Source organism: Amblyomma americanum, chromosome 8, assembly GCF_052857255.1.
Source record: "Amblyomma americanum isolate KBUSLIRL-KWMA chromosome 8, ASM5285725v1, whole genome shotgun sequence".
NCBI classification, from domain to species: Eukaryota; Metazoa; Arthropoda; class Arachnida; order Ixodida; family Ixodidae; genus Amblyomma; species Amblyomma americanum.
The window spans coordinates 73,495,858-73,515,538 of record NC_135504.1 but is presented as its reverse complement, the minus strand read 5'-3'; the positions used below and the strand labels follow the sequence as shown (position 1 = coordinate 73,515,538).

General features: G+C 47.6%; 1 protein-coding gene and 1 long non-coding RNA gene across 4 annotated transcripts in view; one reads left to right on the top strand and one right to left on the bottom strand.

Annotated features, from left to right (window-relative positions):
• LOC144101920 (uncharacterized) overlaps positions 1-19,681 on the top strand; it is a 192,279-nt gene that overhangs the window by 137,288 nt on the left and 35,310 nt on the right. The gene's annotated exons all lie outside the window — the stretch shown is intronic.
• Positions 10,645-14,413, bottom strand: LOC144101912 (uncharacterized). Its single transcript, XR_013308100.1, has 3 exons — positions 14,328-14,413; positions 14,067-14,210; positions 10,645-13,944 (listed from the first exon to the last, which is right to left on the bottom strand). It is a non-coding gene; the product is annotated as an uncharacterized LOC144101912 (long non-coding RNA).

Genomic DNA, 19,681 nt, shown 5'->3' with positions numbered 1-19,681 from the left:
CACCCCATTCAAAGGGCAAGGCCATAGTCATCATCATACTTTTTGCTGCGCACGGCTTGTGGTACTAGCAGACTATCTCAGCTGGGTCAGCTCTTCATTGTACCACAGAGGAAAAAAAAAAGTTTTTCACGGCATCTCGGAAGATTCGGATGCACATAGCAATTTTATAGAGTGCGATTTGTAACGTCACATGGCTTCGATGGCACTAGGAGACACCTCAAGCTTGTCAAAACGATGAAAAGTTCCTTGTGCGTGCCTCTCACATCGTTTTTCTGGGAGGTTATGAAGATTATGTGATGCCTACAAATACGAAAGACCTGAAGTGTTCTGAAGCCAGACCGTTTATCCGGCTTTCATTGGTTACCGTCACATAAAGTGAGGCGCATATCTGCGCATGTTTTTGAAAATAAGCTCTCCGGTAGAGCGGCCTGCAATAGAAGCCACAGGCTCTCATCTGTTTCGCAACTTGTTGTTTCTCAAATGGAGGCAGGCTCCGACTAATCCTTTGCACATCCTCGATTATGAACTGTTTTTGTCTACTTGTGCAACAATGAGATCATTGTTTCTTATCTGATAAAGTGACAACCGCAGTTCGAAATGGTACATTGGGCCAAATGCATACCTTGGTTGCACATAGAAGGATGTATGCGCTGATGTGAAATGCTTGGACTGGGTGAAGGTAGCTTTGCGTTCTGCTTTTCGAAATGCTCGAGCAGATTCTAGGATATTAACGAAAAAAGGCTATGTAGTACCATGTTTTCCTATCTGTCTTCGCAAGTTTTTCTGTTCTTTGAATCCTTTTCTCAACATTTTATTTTTCTGTTGCTGTTCTATACTTAATTTGAACCGCCGCGTTGCGCCAGCAGTTCTGCTGTTCGGCTCCCGGCCATGGCAGCAGGACTTCAGTGGAGGATAAATTCAGAAATACCGATTAATTGTGCATTGCATGTGCATGCTAAAGAATCCCAGGTGGTCAGTATTAATCCGGTGTCCTGAGCTGAAATTAGTCTTGTGTTAAGATGTTTACTTTCATTCTTCCCTTAGGCGAGTAGGGAAACATTTACAAATGTTTAATTGTTATGTATGTGCTATGTATGGTGGGTGTCTGGTGTGATAGGTAGAGCACAAAATTGCACGAGGACATTAAATTTCTCCTTATTATCCCTTGAAAGGACAGACCACACTAAAGAAAATGCTGTACACATCTGAGCTCTAAGCCACTTCTGCTGTATCGCACAGCCCTAAAATACAGTTGCTGATACGACATCAGAGCCACACCTACGGCGAACCTCCAGTTGTGGAGTGCTTCAATAATTGAAGAGAAGAGTTTTAGTGGTAAAAAAAAATGTTGGCACATGTCTCAAACGACTACCTATATGAAATAATTTGCGTGAAAAAAAAATTCAACAAATTTCAATTGGGTTTCGAACCAACGACACTTCGTCCATCCATCCACATGCACACCAAAAGCTGCACGTTTCAGAATAAAAGCTGCAGCAAGCGTTTCATTTCTTTAAAAGGACAAAAAGGAAATTAAATTTGTCCATCTGCAACCGAAGAAACTGGCTTCTTATAAGCTTAACTTCGTGTAACAAAAAGAAAATCGCCGCCGCAGTTCACAGTCTCACGTCGGAAACCTGAAGATATGAGACACTTCCTTCGAGCAGTATTTGTTGACTTGGTCGAACATTGTCGCCTTAGTTTTGCACACTGGCCGAATGCATACGACCTCCTGCTTCACTACCCCCGTAACCCGGAAGTAGCTATCCTCAATGACGAGCTCGGTCTCCCATATCAACGCCAGTACAGATGGAAGACCCTTGCATATTTAGGTCTTGCTCAGTTCATGATGAAAGAATGCATTTTTCTAGTACATCTCGAAAGCCTCAGCTTCCACCTTGCTCACTGCTGGAGCCAGCACAAGCTCGACGGCTTGCAACATCATGGAAATGTTGCACCGGAGGCTATCCATAATCTCGAGTGCCTTGCTACTGCAAATCGTGTAGGCCAGTCCCATAATCTGGATCATAGGGTTTTTCGCAACTGCACCACTGATGACACTCAGGCACTCCTCATCCAAAGAGGGCCGGTAATGCAGCAGAGCCTCCGGTTGACCTTCATAGTGGCGGCGATGGCCTTGCAGGCGCTTATCCCGAGGGCCGACGTAGCCCCATCCTCTATGTTGATCTTGCAGTTGATCTCGACCTCCCGGATTGAATGGTTCGTTCCAAGCGTGGAGCACAGTTGCTTGATTTCGGGTCCGGACGTGCAGACACAGGCACTGGATGGTCTCAGTCAACCATAGTGCCTGCACCAGCTGGTTCATGGCGGGAGAGCCTCAGACGAAGAGCTGCACAGCACGGAGGATCTTATTGGATGCCAGGGCGTTAGTGAAGGTGTCCAGAGGCCTCCTGCCAACGTTGGTGGATTCCAGAGTGGCGTCTCATTGCTGGCTAGCACTCTGACCCCGTCCTCGCCAAAGCCATTGAGAAATAGGGACATAACCTTGAGTGTCTTGTTATGAAGTAGAGACTTTGCGACAGCAACGATCCCAGACTCTGATATGGCATTTCCACACACGTGCAGCTCTTCGAGCTTGGCGTTCACAGCAAGCATCTCGGCGATCACATGTGGTCCTTCAACGCCCATCGCGTTGTCACGCAAGTCCAGAAGCATAAGCGAACTGTTGACCTTCAACGCCCGCGTCTCTGTTGGTCTAGTGCCATTGCTCGCGATCCGCAGCGCCATCAGCGTGGTGTTTACCGCGAGTGCAGATGCTATGGCCATCGTCTCTTTGGCCTACAGTTTCGCCTTCTTTATAGTCACCGACCTCAGCGTCTTGTTCTGTTGAAGAAGCTTCGCAAACTGTTGCGCTCCTCTCCTCGTATGCCCACCATGTTGACCTCCAGCTTCAAAACTTCCACCATCTTGCTGGACTCGAGCACATTGAACAGCGCGATGATTTCGACCACTTTGAGGCCGACCTGAACCAGGGCTAGTTCCTTCAGCGCAGCAGTTGACTGGATGTAATCCGCGAACATTGTCACTTTGCGCTGGCACAGTTCCACTTCATAGGAGAGCTGGATACCAACCGGCTGCCACGCACCATGGCTCTAAGAAGGCCTTGAGTATTGGTAGATGACATCCGCAGTCCGTCCACGTGGAATTCCTCGATCGCAGCATTGAGGATCAGGTGGTCGAGTGCGCTCGGCTTGAGCACGAACAGTCGGCCCTTGTAGCCGAAGTGCATGCTGCAATGCACCGGTGAATAGCGAGAAGCTCTTCCAGAAGCGGCGCGCACAGGAGTCCATAGTCACTGCACTCAGGTTTGCAATAGTACATGAACGTGAAAACGGACAGCTTACTGTGCAAGTTCTGGCCGAGCTCGACACCAATGTTCTCGAAGAATCGGTTCCAGATGCCGACTTTCCTGATGAGCCAGCAGCCTTGTCGCTTGGGCGGCCCTACATCGGCATCGGTGCCCTCAAGAGCTTACAATACGTCTTCATATGATGGATGCAGGTCGGCGGATTCATTTCTGGGTCGGCCTGCGTCAGGGGCCTCTTGCGTTTCATTGTGGTTGACATGACTGCAGTGGTCATCGGTTGCGAACTGCAGTCATGAAGCGACGCTGGCACCCGAGCCCGTACTCGGTGGCGGCAGCAATGATGACAGTGGCGTCGGAACGTACAGTGTGGGGACCTGCATCAGGGGCCTCTTGCATTTCATGGTGGTCGACATGACTGCAGTGGTCATTCACTGCGAACCGAAGTTTCAAAGGCCATCAACTCAATACTCTTTTGAGTCAACGGAGCAGCGCGGAGCTCCATCGAGATTTCGAGGGCCTTCGAGCGCTGCCCAAGGTTGTTAGCGTTGCTTCGAGCAGCGCCAAGCGCACAAAGCTTTGTCACTTGAATTTGGACTTCCGGGTTCTTCCTGTGGTTCCGTTTGTATAGGCATTGCTTGGAAACGTGTGGTTCCGGCATTTCTTTCCTTAATGCTAACGCTCACATCGCTGAAAAAAGGGTGTTGTGCGTTGCCTGAAACTGCAGCAACTTCAAAGCAACGGAATGCAACATGTTCCGAGTGCCATCAAGTAGTTTAACGGCGAAAAAAGTACACCGTTGCGATCCATTGCCAGACTGCCTACTACGAGCTCCACGGACAGCTGTTGGCTTTGCCTCGAGCGTTTTGTTGGCGGTAAGCGTTTTAGAGCGTTGTGGAAGTGTGTGGATTTGGTTAAGTAGGCGGTTTTCTCACCTTGAGGAGCACCAATTTCTCGCTCGAACAACTTCGGACACAGCCGTTCTCGCATGACTGCGGTAGCACCGTGCGGTCGTAGGTGTGAAGATATGTGCTGTTCAGCCTCCGTCACTACAGCTCGACAAGATCTTAAAGGACAGAACGATTTATTGCTCAGGAATTTGTGATGCATGCAAGTTGCTCGAATCCGGAGCTAACACTTTAGACCTATGCTATCGCAACAGTCAGCTGCCGAAACAGCGACGCCGGCGGGGTCCCATTGCCTGGCATTGCTGGTCGCAGTATATGTTTATGAGCACTTTTAGGATTTATGAATTATTTTATGTGAACATATTTCCCAACTTCATGCCCAAAGTGAAACACATTTTCACCAGCAGACCAGTGAGCTGTTAAGTTAATAATAATAATAATTGGTTTTCGAGGAAAGGAAATGGTGCAGTATCTGTCCCATATATCGCTGGACATCTGAACTGCACTGTAAGGGAAGGGATAAAGTAGAAAGTGAAAGAAGAAAGGAAGAGAGAGGTGCAGTAGTGGAGGGCTCCGGAATAATTTCGACTACCTGGGGATCTTTAACGTGCACTGGCATCGCACAGCGCACGGGTGCCTTAGCGTTTTTCCTTCATAAAAACGCAGTCGCCGCGGTCGTGTTCCAACTCTGGAACTCAGGATCAGTAGCCGAGCGCCCTAACCACTGAGCCACCGCAGCGGGTAGCTGTTAAGTTAAAATTACCCGTTTGTGTGGACCCGCATCTTGCAATTATGTTTCTCCATTTCCTGTGTACGTAGAGGGGGGGGGGGGGGTGACAGACAAGGTGATCGCATTACAAATTGATGAGAATTATTCACCACCATTTTTTTATATTCTGAGGCAGTAAGATGTGAGAAGCTTCACTTCAGGATAACTGAATTTTAAAAAAATATCGCAGCCAACATATTCTAGCTGTTTATCACCTTTCATTGTATAGCATGTAGGAGAATTGACATCTGAAACAAATGTTATAATACTGAACTGTCACTGTGCAGCAAAGCATCACTTGAAAACTGACGTTGGTGATTTCAAGAAGTGCAGAATGCTGCAAGGACGGCAGAGGCCAGTCTGGTGGTCATTGTGTCAATTATCCGTAAGCATAAAGAGTAATAAACATGGTAAAATTGCCAGTTTTAAAAGGCCAAGGTACACATTGTGCTCACAGACATTCCAGAATTTTTGGTATCACTAGTGTCTAAGGGACGGTTTACCAAAGGCAGTTAATATGCAAGCTATGCTGCAGTGTTCGTGCCAAAACAAACTAGGTGGGAATGCCTTTTGTTCAACATCGCACAAGACTTGGTGAAAAGAATTTGTAGGAAATGCTGAAAACAACTCTGATCAAGCTTCTGTGTATGCTGGAAAAGCCGAAGCATGATTTTTTACGCTCTACCACGCTATTTATTATAATTTACTATTTGTCACTAAGATCTCCTGCATTAAACTCATTTATTACATGCTGTGCTGTATAATTTGTACCTGCAATAGTTTTTGCAAGATAAAGGTTATATCATATGTTATCATATGTTAAGTAACCTCAGCACCTCCTCATTGCTGAGGAGAGTGCTGAGCTCATCTATAGCTGCCAGACGCCTCGCCCCTCTTGCTCAAGCAAGGACTGGGGTTGAGGCTACCTGGATTCGGCGTTCATATATAACTCTTCTTAGAACAATTTTAGGCATTATACATCATTTTAAGCCATTCCACCCGATTTTTAGGCACCCTCTTCGGACTCTATAATCATGCACATACTCACTACTCTTAGGCCCAGGGTTCGTACAAGCTATACAGAAAAAAATTCAAGGACTTTCAAGGCCCTTCTAGCAGGTTTTCAAGGACTTGCTACGAAGCTGTATTTCGTAGTTTCGCAACACAAAAGTATTTTCAAAAAATAAATATCTTTATTGCACTCAATGTAGGATAACATATCTGTCAAGACGCACCAAGGAAAGTTCAAGAGACCTCCTGAAGCTTTGCCTCAATCTCTTTGTTGAGGTTTAACAATTGCTCAGCCTTAGCCTTTGCTGCTTTTCTCATAGAATTTGATTTGATTATGTAAGTGAGGTCATTGGCTGCTTCCGCCTTTTCAGCATAGTCATCTGCTGATGCAGTCAGATCGCTAACAGCTGCTTCCAGTATCTTCCTTTTTTTATTGAGGCTGTCAAGCTGGTCCTCAGCACAGTGCTTTTTTGACTGCTTGACACATTCTTGTTCCAGCCTTTTCTGGGCTTCCAAGTAAGCACTATAATGATGCCTTGCAGCTGATACCGCTTTCCTCAAATCTTTTGTGATGACAATGTTAAAGATACCACCTGCTTTTTCCACTGCATCGCACACAATTCGTTGTGAGATGTAAGAGAGGCCTTTCAAGTTCTCTACAGAGATCTGTCGGTTTATACTAAAGCCTCTCTCAACATTTGCCTGACCATGGCTTAGCACAAGCAAAGATTTTACAACTTTCCACAGCTCTGCATAAGAAGCATTGAACTGCAGAAGTTCACTAAAAAAGGTGTCCAGACTGGTGGCTTTCTCGAAAAGTCGCAGTTGATGTTTTTCTTGCAACAGCTCCGTGTACTCTGCAAGTACAGTCTCGACGCTGATCTGTCAGCCTCCCTACCGCAATGAGTGCTTCCAACACTTTCTTGAGGCCTGCCAGGCACTCATTAGGCCTGCAGCACATTTGTCGAGGGTCAAGCGAGGAAAGGCCTCTAACCACTGTGAACCTCAAGGGGCTCTTCTCAAGGACCTTCTTCGTCCCTGCGACTAGGAACTGCTTACACTCCATCTTGAACTGAAATATATCTTTTGCACTTGCATTGCACTTCTTCAGGATTTGTTCGACTGTGTGACCAACATCCACATCAATTTGCAGCATGCCAGTGATCCCCGTTGCTGAAGACAATGTAGAACACTGGATAAATTTTGTCATTAACTTTCTGACTATCGTCTCCAAGTCTCTCACCAGAAGAAATAACATGGCTTTTCTCACTACACTGCTCTGACTGCCAAGGTCGTGCTCTGTTCTGTTCCTCTGAACTCACATTATGGATCGCCACCATTCTCACAGGGCGCCTGGTTGCGGCCCTGCAGTGTGCTGTTAATGTCACGCTGGGCCTGTGTGCTGTTAATGTCACGCAGGGCCTGCACCAGCTGCTCGACGGCGTTGACCTGGCAGACCTGCAGGCTTTCAATCTTTTTTTGCAAAGACAACAAGCGTTCTTTAACACCGTCCTGGGGGAAACACTGAACAAACATAGTCATTAATACTTTACCCCTGCCAGGTGGGCCCTGATGTGTGCCAGGTCTGTCGTCATCTGGCGGAGCTGCTGGTCCTGTATTGTGGCCAGGCACCCTTGTTGTTCTATTAGGGCAGCGATCGCGTTGTGCCTTTGCTGTACACTGCCTGGGTGGTCTTGCTGGCGAGGTGGAAGTGCATGCGGCCGCCTGATTGAGCCACCTTGCTGGTGCGGTGCAGCTTGTGTTGGTGGCGGTGCAGCTCGCGCACCTTGCTGGTCCTCGTTCTCTGCATATGTGTAATTTCAGTGTGTTTTCCTGTAGGGAAACCACAAGACACATCTGCCTTGGAACATGCGTCACATTTCTGTTGCATTGTCTTATGCCTCACTTTACTGCAGGAGCATTTTTGGGTCGTACACCTTTTTTCGTTTCAGGTACCATACATTGAAATGTGGCGCCATGTATACAACACAATTTGGCCATAAATGCATAAAACTAATGTTATGACTGCAAAAACAGAAATGTTTTACTGAAAAATACAAGTTTGTTCAATGTAAATCAGCATATATATTAGCCAACTGACAGTGTGATAGTTATGATCACATTTCCTGTAACAACGCTTAAAAACTATGTCTCACCATGCTTGCAACTGTAACCTGCACCATGCTTAGAAAGCTGTTGTGTACTGAAGTACATGACAAACCTTGTACTGAGCAATAGTCATGCTCATCCATGGCTTCTGGCGCCTGTGGCGCTGGGCTCGGTGCCTGCGAGTGCATAAGATGAATACTCACAGTTCATTCATACTTCAGCGGCAACACAAGCATTGGTTTCTGGTTATGCTTTCGACGCTGTGCCATGCTATATTTAATTTTGAATAAAAATGATTTTATATATTTACGATTCCAGCTTCATTCTTTTTGGGACATCTTTTGCTGTGGCATATTTTCAGAAGGATGTTACGAATTTACCATGGTGATATGGGAACAAACGCTATGTCATTTTACGCACGGCCAGCATTCATGCTTGCGTTATTCTGTAATGTGCTTACAGAGTTGCCTTGCGATTTCAGCTCCTGCCTGATAGCAGCCACCGCTTGCTGTGGAAAGGTGCTGACATATCTTTTTGCAAGCTGGGAAAATTATTTCATAGTTACTCACCGGTGAAACTGCGGCTGCTGGTGCCATGCCGAATACGGCCGGGGACCTGCACCCCACGGAGCAGTCTTCGCCAACGATTGCCAAAATGCGGGCATCACTTGGGCTCAGCACTGCCTCTGGGTTCGGCAGCCCCCCGCCTGTAGTTCTGCATGAATAAAAGATATGGCTCTCATACCTAAAGAGGAAGTGAGGCGGGAGAGTTATAAGCATTCCGAGAGGCCCGAATATTTCTTGACAAAGTCTAGGACAAAAAGCTTGCAGCCTAATATGCCAAATGTATAGGTTGCCCTGCTGGATTACACAGAGTAAGGTATTCCAATATGTCCAGTTTTGAACTGTGTGTCTCTTAACGGGTCTCGTGCTGAAAGTCATGTATCGCAGCACTGGTTGTTCAGAAGCCGCCAGAGCGTGTGACGACGTTCGGTGCGTCTGCGTATGTTGCACTGGGTAAGCACAAGTGCACAGCAGTACACTGGCCTTTGCACAGGCGCTCCTAACTGGACGAGCGGGCAAAATTCGCAAGCACCGAAGAGCACACACGTGATAGTGAAAGTGTAACCGTGCCATGCCGCGCACCAAAAGCAGATTAGCTCACCTGTGCTCGGCAGCGACTAGCGGGCCTGCAGTTCGCGCTTGCCTCACCCGCTGCTGCCAGAAGCGCTTCCAGCCTTCCGGCGAGCGCGTTGCCGGCCCCAGCCCGTTCAGCTCGGCCGCGAGCTGCACCCACAGGCGCTGGCGTGTTTCTGCCGGCATCGCCTCGCTGGCCCCGCGGCCCAGACCGGCATGCTGCTCCATAAAACAGAGCATGGCTTCAAGTTGATCTGCACTACAACGCAGTGTATAAACACCGCGCTGCTTACTGTTGGCCACACTCGCGCACGGAGGCTCCATGTTCGTCACTGGCGCTCCGTAGCAGACGATTGCCAAAACAAACACTGCTCACGAGAGTTCAGTCGCAGACCCCCCCCCCCCCTTTTTCAATGTAGTAGCAGGTGTACAAAAATAAAAATTGAGTTGCATTTATTTCATTGCGAAATGCCTCTAGTTGTTGGATGAGTGCATTTTTTAGCGCATCACGAGGCTGTCGAAATCATCGGCATTTTTTGTCACCAGAACCACTCATATACAACGGTGCGATGCTGGGGCTATGGAGCAAAATTCGTTTCCAGCGGCCGAGGCGTTGCTTAATGTGCTTCTTTCGTTTTTCAACCGTGGCACTTGCAAGGCCCAGTTGCCAAGGGCAAGCATTACTCTGCCAGTGAAAGTGCGCGCCATTCGCTGCATGTGCGTGTTCTCGCCGAGGCCGCTGTGGTCTGTGCGTACGCACCATTTGATCCTGTTTACAGCTAGTGCACAGTGAGTGCTGTTTAAGATGGCCTCGCAGCAGAATGACTATAATGACGCTCCCGGAACGTCGTTCTTTTTCGCACTTGGCGCCAACAGCAAGGTAGATGTACACTGGTAGCGAAGGCTCCATAGATGCCCATTGGTCCAAAAAATGGCGGCTCGTGGGCACTCCAGCGCCCCCTGGATTTTGGGGGGCAAACTACGCAAACGTGACGTAGAATGACGTCACGTATACGTATGCTTTTGGCGCGAATTATAAAGCGGTCTTTCTGTAGAATCCGCGTTTTCGAGCCCGTACCTCTCGAAGGTTGCTGCCTTTCAGCGCGCCCCAACCTTTGCCAGTCAAATGTGCTCGAGTTCCTGCTAGTTATGGCCTTGTTAATGTGCAATTGGGAACGCAATGAAAGTGACTGGTAAAGGAGGGGCAGCATAGAAAGGCAGCAACACTTCCAGACACTGGCGAAGCATGCATGATTCATAGTGCAAATACTGGTGCTAGTACTTTTGAGAGCTTTTGAGTACAGCAAGGTATGATGCAAGGTATGATGCACAAAGCACTGGCTCAAGTGCACAGTTCGCAATAGAGTGTACGGCAAGTATGGTTTTCATAGTTTTATATTCATTGTTTATTGCAGCAACCAAACAAATACAGTCACAAAGCACACCCTTGGCACACAAACAAAAAATACATGTCACAGGCAGCACAAGCAGTATTGTTTAAGTTGGCTAATCATCTCAATAGTCACAGTGCAGATAGGAAAAAGCCCTGAAGTGCCACGAACGTTGTCAGTTAGGAAATTGAAAAGTATAGAAAACAATGCTACGACAGCTTCAATTGAAGCAAACATAACATGACATATGTAGGCGCATCAACACAGACCATAGAGCACACTGGGATTATTCTTCACATTTAATTTCTTCAGCTGAAAGAATATAGCAGGTGCGTTTACATCTGCAAGGCAATGTTAAAGCCAGCTTTAGCACCCTCAAACGTGCTCAACGTAGGAGCAAATACCATACATTGAGCCGGCGTACCATCTCCAGAGTACTTCTAGTCGTTAGCCGGATCAATTTGAAGTAATTTTACGTCAACAAAAGTACACATGAAGTACAGCGTACAGTGAAGTGCAAGGACATTCGCGGGGCAGTAAAGCATGTAATCAGTGTACTGTACGCTACAATATAGCCAGATAAAAGTCCAGCGCTGTTCTGTTCGTTGCGCTGACAAAGATCCTACTAAAAACTCTGAGATGCAACTAGCCTGCTAAAAGGTGGCCTGGTAGCCAGTGGTGCCGAGTGGTGGTTATGATGACAATGGTTGATTTCATTATACCTGCCACCACGGAACTGCAGGGGGGGCGAGCAGGTGGAAAAATTAATCCCAGCGCCACGGAAACTAGGTTAATCCATTGCCTAGAAAGTCTCCTTTCAGAGGCATTCGCTTTATCGGTGTGGCGTTTTATCTGACAATATTGCACAAGTACATAGGTGACACTTGAACAGGCTGTACATAGCATAAAAGTACCCTAAAAGAGTGACATAGTGGAATGAACGATGAAAGATGCTACATTGTTAAACCATTGCCCCTGTGAGCAACCACGTCACATCCTAGCAAATCAAAATACACAAGTAAAAAATAAAAGAATAAAACCAGGCTGTGAACCAGAAAAAAACCCTTTGCAACCGTTAAACCAGACTAAGCTGATTTGTTGCACAGGCTGCATAATAGCCTGCAACTTCACAAAATATTCAGCCAACAGCTCGGGAATTGCATCCTTTTCATTTGCTTAGCCTCAGTGCTTGCTTCGTGGCTTTCCGTTTAGTAGTTTGACTGTGCAGTTCAAGATTTTTTCTGCGTGCAAGCCAATGCAGCCTCACCCTGACGAACAGGGCAAACAAACCATCATAAACGTCATCACCACACACAGTCAGCGATTTTTCTACCTTGGCATGAAGCAACATGCACAGATCATGCCCTACTTGTTCTTTTCCCACAATATTGGAACTAGATGCGACAAAAACCTGCTCGCAAGCATTGATGAAAGCTACAAACGAGGGTGTAGGAACTGACAGGCTCCCAAAGTCACCTTCTCCAGGATTTTTGACACTTAAGTACAAGAGAACTTGGCTCTGATCGGCAAAGGTGGCATTTTCTAGCCTCACCTCGCACGTATGTGGCCCTGTAACACACCTGTGATCATTCATAAACTTGTAGGCAAGCCAGCCAGCCAGCAAAATAGACAATGTTGTTCTCTAGTATTGGAGTCTGATAATCATATGGCAAAACTTCTACTGCAACTGGCAAAGATGTGGCAGCTGTACAGAGAGAAAGAGCAGACTTAGATAAACAAACTGGGAGAGTGGCTAGAAGGCTAGACATGTCTTCAGCACAGTTGCTGCTTTCCGACAGTTTGAAAAGGTTGCTAACTAAAAGATGCGTAAATGCTGCTTGAAACTGCCGGCAAGACGAGTTGCTGTTCGATCCAGATTTCGACCTAACAATAGCAAAGGTGTTTTCAAGTGCATCCTGGTTCAGGTGCCTGGTAAGGAGGTATGTCAAACCATAGCGAGAGGCCAGGTGGTTCCATAACAGCAGCACAGCCCTCATAGTTTGGCAGAAGCCACGGATGCAAAGAGGCTGCCGCGCACAGCCTAGAACTTCGATGTTTTCGAAAACTGCAATACACTCTTCCAAAAACTCTTCATGCACAGATCCTGCACAAATTGCAGATGCATACGGAGACTTTCCCCGCTTCTGTGAAGTATTTAGACTGTCAAAGAGTCTATCGATCCTCTCAACAAATCTGGCTGTGTGGATAGCCTCTGATGGCAACTGTTGGAATGTTACCAATGTGCACAATGCAGCAGCGCAATGATTGCTGAATACCTGTGCTGCGAGTTTCACAGACATCTTCGAAGCAAAAGTTAAATTAAAGTGCCGGGCACTCAACTTTGGGATGGACCGAATTTGCATTTCTCGATCCTTCTCATAAGCCTGTCGTATGTACGAGCTTTTAATTGTGTCACTGCCTACCCTGAAGTCATACTTGAAGAGCATATTGCGCAAGCACTTGAGCAAATGCGGTGGATCAAAAATAAAGAAAAGCGGTTCACCATTCACACTTAAGTACGGCTTTTCAGGGGTCACAAGTTTCGAAAACAGAGAAACATTTTGGTTCCCCTGATCACAAACCACAGCCACAGGCTGCAATCCAGCTCCAACCAACATTTTGTGGCATTTGAAGAGGAGGTCATACAGAACAGTTGCAGGCGCTGCCTTATCTGCAAAGAAGTAGCCAAGAGGCTGCTTCCACGGCGTACATATTCCTTTGGCCATGAACACAAGCGCCTTGTTTGCAAGATTTGGACCTTGTGCTGCACTGTACTCTGCAAGGCCTTCAAATCTGTCCGACACTGGATTGTACGACAGCTCCTTTGAAACATGCATTTCATCAAAAATTATGGTGCAAGCCCTGTCTTGCCGTGGAAAAGACGCTGCCCGTTTCTCGATCAAATCAAAAACTTCAGGATAAAATCCAACCCTCAATGGTACGCGTGCAAGCCACAGCTGCAGTGACCTAACAGATGGAAGTTTCAGGAGTTTCCTGCAATATCTGTAACCTTTTGGGCTGTGGAAGTATAAACCTAAAGCAAAGGTTTTGTTTTGGCTGCACCATCGACGGCCAAACCTGCTGACATTGTGCATCTTTAACTGAGCTTCAACAAAAGCAGCAACAGCTGGTGTTAAATGCTCACGCAGACTATCTACCAATTCGGCAGTGGTCTTCATGCGACGGCGCTGAAGCAGCAGTCCTTGCAGCCTCTTGTTGCGGTTACGCAGCTGCCTGAGCTTGGCTCGAAGTTTCTGCAGTGGCCGCCTTTCATTGATGGGGCTGGTGAAAGATCCTCCAACGTACAGAGTCGACGGAAGAGCAATAAGTTGCTACGTCGGGTTTAGTCATAGCTGCATGTAGTCCTGTAGCACCAAAAAGTGCGCAATATTGCGAAAGCGTTGTAAAATTGCTAACCTTCATAAGAAAGAGGCGAACTGCTGAACGGAGCTCCTGGTGACAGATCAGCACTCGCTGACAGTGTTGCGGCCACCCCTGCCGTGCCAGGTTCCAGAGATGAAGCGCTTGCTTCAGTGCTTGGTCCTGCATATGTGTGGTCAGCTGTGCCCACAGAATATAAAGAACAAAATATAGTGACAGCACAGTTCTGACAGGGAAGCCAGCAACCCAACAATGCACAAATAATAACTAAGCGCCACAGGCGGAATTAACACTTACACTGAACCATTATGAAGCCACTGGCGTGGGAACAAGCTTGGTTCAGCGTAGAACCAGTAGGGCTGGCACCATCTGCATCTGCACAGCACATAGACAAGGAATTGTAGCATATTTCTGAGCCATACCTCCTCAGGCTGTTCGAGCAGATACGAAATAACAATCACCTTCTTGGAAGAGTAGCAGCGACTGGGACGACCGACTCTCGACGTACCCCTTGGAAACAGGTTCACCGGAGACAGCAGCTATCATAGGAAGCAGTCCAATGAGCTTTCAGTCGTCACCATTTTCAAAAGATTTATGTCAGTTATGCATACAACCCTGCTCACCTGGTTCTCCAGCCCGGCGCACTGATGCCGAAGTTTCGCTCAGAGATTGTGAACAGTCCATGTCGCTGCTGCATTCGCTTGAGGTGTCTGAAATGGCAACATTATTGCGGAGAGAAAAGAGAATTCAGTACCTTTATAGTAAATAATTTCCAAAGAACTAGCTTCCACAGCATGCGGTTCACATTGTCATCACTCTAGAAAGAAAAATGCTTATCCAATGAAATAAAATTCTGTTTACCACCCTTAATCGTTAGGCACATTAGTTTGATGTCATCAGCAGCTGTGGAGCACCAGTAAATCATTTGCAATTTTCATATGCTATGTTTTACTTTGAAGAGTGCGAAATTCGCCTATCACACAAACAACGATAGCTCGCAAATCAAGTAATGTGCCCCATATTGTTTACATATTTATGCAGGTCAGCCTATGGCCTACGCAATGAGATGCAACAAGAATGAATTCGTAAGGAATTATCGCAAAAAATAAAAACCTGTACAAACATTGGCTTTCGCTAGCATGAATATTGAGGTAAAAGGCAACAACACAAACAATTATTAGTGCATTTCTATAATCGTTCAGTGCATGCTTTGATACATAACACATGAGCACACAATATCTCGAGAAGCTTTTCACCAAGCGTACCTTGCCCAAGTCGGCATAAGATTGCATCCTGATAAGACTGAAGATGAAAAAAGAAGCTCTGCATACAAGAAAGCAAAGTTCTGGAGTACTAAAATTCATCAAACATTTAGGAAGGCTCACCCTTTTTTCCCCCTCACTTCTTTTGAGCTATCAAAGGAAGGACGAGAATGCCCTCTGGACACGACAGGGACCGTTCATGAGACAAGGTTTCACGGTGAATATGAAAGATTCAACTCCCACTTGCTGCAAAACATGTAGAGTCGCCTTGTTTCCGTTGCTGAAGTGGCTAGCGGCATCAAACAGCCTGAACCGGAAGACTGACAGACTCACGTTAAGATCCTTTGGAGCCCTTTGCCATACCAGACTACCGAATATCCCACTTCCATTATCCTTTTTTTTTCCGGAAATATCAGGCAAGAGTATTCACACCGTCAGTGTACTTTTTCAGCACCCGTGCCTAGAAATTCGCTTGAGCACCCTTCGCCTACTAAGCTTGTGCCATTAGCTTACCACAAGCACAAACCTAATTCTATGCTAGGTTGGACATTTGTCACGAACCTCACATACAGTGTACAGTGCATACAAGAGACGTAAAACGAATATTATATATATATATATATATATATATATATATATATATATATATATATATATATATATACACACGATATGTATATAATTATATGTGCTCACGTGAAAGCGATACTTCCATTTTCGTTTTCGCTTAGCAGGGTGCAGGTAAAAATTTACTGTAATTTTTAAAGCCACAAGACAGATACACAATTCGTTTTGCAAAAGACGCTAGACTGTTTACGGTTACGACAAAAAGTAAAAATTTCATTTTTTCACAAAACCTGACATTTCAAGAGCGGCGAATGCCTTAAACGTTTGATAACAAAAATTACCGGCAATGCTTGCTCGAGTAGGCAAAGCATCGTGTCGCAGCCTTCCTGACGGCAGATACACAGATGGTTCGAAGTGCCTCGAGCAAATCCTTAGTTCTCGTAGCTGCGACGGCGCCTTCTTCTCCAGGCTGACGTTGCGGCAGAACTGCGCCCACGCTCGGCACCTGGACGTGATGCAACATGCACGTTAGATACAACTGCGCCAAAAGGAATGCGCATACTCGAAACGCCAATGCGTCATTATTCCTGTCACTGCTAACTGCAGTAAATTATACTTGCATTACATCTGAACTATGGTAGTAAATGCTCGCGCCAAGCTCTCTGCGCCCCAGAGTGCGGTAACGCTCATCCTCATGCCACGCGGCTAGCTGCTTTTCTAAGCTCAACGAGTGACGAGAGTGAAGTGCGTTTAAAATTACCCTGACAGTCATGTATATGTAGGACAGCAATACCAAGGCAGGCAATAACTCCTGCTGAGCGAATCCAGTTAAAGCGTCCTCAAAGCCGCGCACATACACGAGGCTGAGTTTCGATACTCCCAGCTGCGAGGGGATCCTCAAATTGGCTTCATGGTTTTGCAAAACTAAACAATGTCGTACTCAGAGCTGTCAGGTAGCAAACTTTGTTCTAAATGGGCCTCCCGGTCAGTAGCGTGCACGTGGTTGCTCCTGAGAGCCCGGTGTGAAGTTCACGTTGGTGATAGTCAGCTCCATGAAACTCACTATAAATTAGAAAAATGTGGGCCTCTTTCGCACACCTCAGCACTGAAAGTGTGTGCCCTGCAGTGTAGTACATAAATATCCCCGAAAACATGAAGCCAAGTACGCACGAACGGGTTACAGCTATGAAACACGAGCGAACAGCCCGGCGAAACCATATCGAAGCTATCGCGCATACCTAGAGCAGACGACACTGTCAAGAGCTCACCTGTGAAAGTCCAGCGGGAATCGGTGTAGCGTGACACCAATGGTACTATCCACGCTGTCGCAGTGTACCACGGGAGCATCGTTTCTTCACATGCCGCAAGCTCATCTTGAAATGAAGCGCTAAGCGCTTCAAAAGAAGAGCGCGAAGCGTGCAAAGACGGAAAAAGACTTCGCACTGGCCGCACGCCGAAGGAAACGACAAAACCGAGAAAACTGCCGCAGCGGTGCAGCGGGGTGCAAATCTTACCGAACGGTGACAAAGAAGCGACGTGCAAGGACGACGAAAACTTCGCAAAAGGAGCATTTTGAGACCGGTGAGCTAAATTTATACGCTTTACCAGGCGCGCCATCGCAGACAGCTGGCGATAAGAAATCGCTTCGTAAGCTCCCGCCACTGTGGCCGGGTTAGCCGTATATCGAAACAAACCCTGCAAAGACGCGCTGTAATGCACCGCACACTCATGAATAGGGGGCAGGTCAAGAGTGTAGCAAAAATACAAAATTTGCCAGGTTTTAATAAAATGACTTACCTCTCATAAAACAAGGTGCTAATATATTTTTTCTTTTCTATTGGCAGACTACATTCCAATTTTGTACCTTTATAATTTCTTTATATGAGTGTTTTGCCCCCCATCCTCTGGTTGTGCTGCAGTCGCGCTAAACCACTTTTCGGCCCAGCCTTCGCCACCACTTTAAATCCGCCTTGCCAATCCGGCGGAGGGACGGGGCGTCTGCACGTTCGTCCGCAAAGGGCTCACGTTCATCGAGCACCAACTCAAACACGGCCGCAGCAGGGTGGAATATACCTTCACCGAAATCATCCCAAACAAACAACGGAAAGGCAGCCTGTTCATCGCCAACATCTACAGTAACCCCAAGCACCAAACACAGAAATTCAAGACCCTACTACACACAGCCAGCACCCAAGCCAAAGACAACACGTTGCTGATCGGAGGGGACTTCAATGCCGCCCATCGAGCGTGGGGTTACGTGAAGGATACGGCCAAGGGACGGGACCTATTACAAGATATCCTGGACCACAACTGTGCCCTGATCACAGACCCCGCTCATCCCACCCGCATCGGCAACTCCGTAGCACGAGACACCACACCAGACCTTACGTTCATCAAGAACGACCACACGGGCAAAGTAACGTGGCACAACACCGGCGTCGACCTGGGCAGCGACCACTACATCCTCGAAATTACGATACCGAACCGATTCCGGGGCAACACCATTATGCACAAGTGGACGGACTGGGACGGCTTCCGTAAGGGACGTCCCACCACAGCACAAGACATCACAGACATCGAAACCTGGACGGAAGAGCTTTGCGATGCTGTGCACTCGGCCACCAAAACCATCGAAACGGACGAGGGCGTCATCGCCATGGATAGCCGCCTGGCCCATCTGTTCGTGGCCAAACGTTCGATACAGGCGCGCTGGAAGCGGCAACGGTGGAATCGCAAATTGAGAAAGAAGGTAGCCGACTTAAACAGGGCCATTGAACACCACTGCAAGGTCCTGTGCCGTCAGCAATGGAACGAAATCTGCAACCGAGCTGACAGGCAACTGCATCGCGGTTGCACCTGGAATCTATTTCGCCACCTCCTAAACGAAACCAAGACCAAGTCACACCAGCGCGACCGCCTCGCCCGCCTCCTGCACACCACCACACAACAACAAGGAAAAGACGCCGTTATCAAGAGCCTGGAAGCCAAGTATCTGCCGGACACGCCAACGGAAATCCACCCGCCGTACGGGGGGCTGCCCAACGCGTGGCTCGACCGAGACATTACCGTGTCAGAGGTACGAGTAGCGCTGCACGAGCTCAACACCCGCTCAGCAGCCGGCCCCGATCTCGTTACCAACAAGATGCTACGAAACCTCGACAATGCATCGATCGAGGCACTAACCCGTTACTTCAACGAATGCTGGCGTTCGGGCAAGCTCCCCGGACAGTGGAAAACGGCAAGAACAATCCTGATCCCGAAACCGGGCAAACCACCGGACATCGGCAACCTGTGTCCCATCTCGCTTACATCCTGCGTGGGCAAGGTGCTGGAGCACGTGGTGGCCAACCGGTGGCAGGAATACCTGGAGAAGGAAGGCCTCTATCCGGACACGATGATCGGCTTCCGACACAGACTCAGCACACAAGACGCCATGCTACAACTAAAACAAGAAATCATCGACAACAAGACACAAGACAGCAAAGTAATTCTGGGGCTCGATTTACAAAGCGCATTCGACAAAGTCAAACACTCAGCCATATTAGCACAAGTATCACGACTCAACATGGGGGTAACGAGCTACAATTACATCCAAGACTTCTTGACCAACCGCATGGTGGAACTGCACGCCGGAGACCTCAGACTCCCCGAACGCAAGCTCGGTAGCATGGGTACCCGCAGGGTTCGGTCATCTCGCCGTTGCTCTTCAACCTCGTTATGATCGGGGTAGCGAGGGCAGTAGCGGGGACCGGCGTCCGGCATACGATCTACGCCGACGACATTACCCTGTGGGCGGCCGGCGGTACCGACGCCAGCATCGGG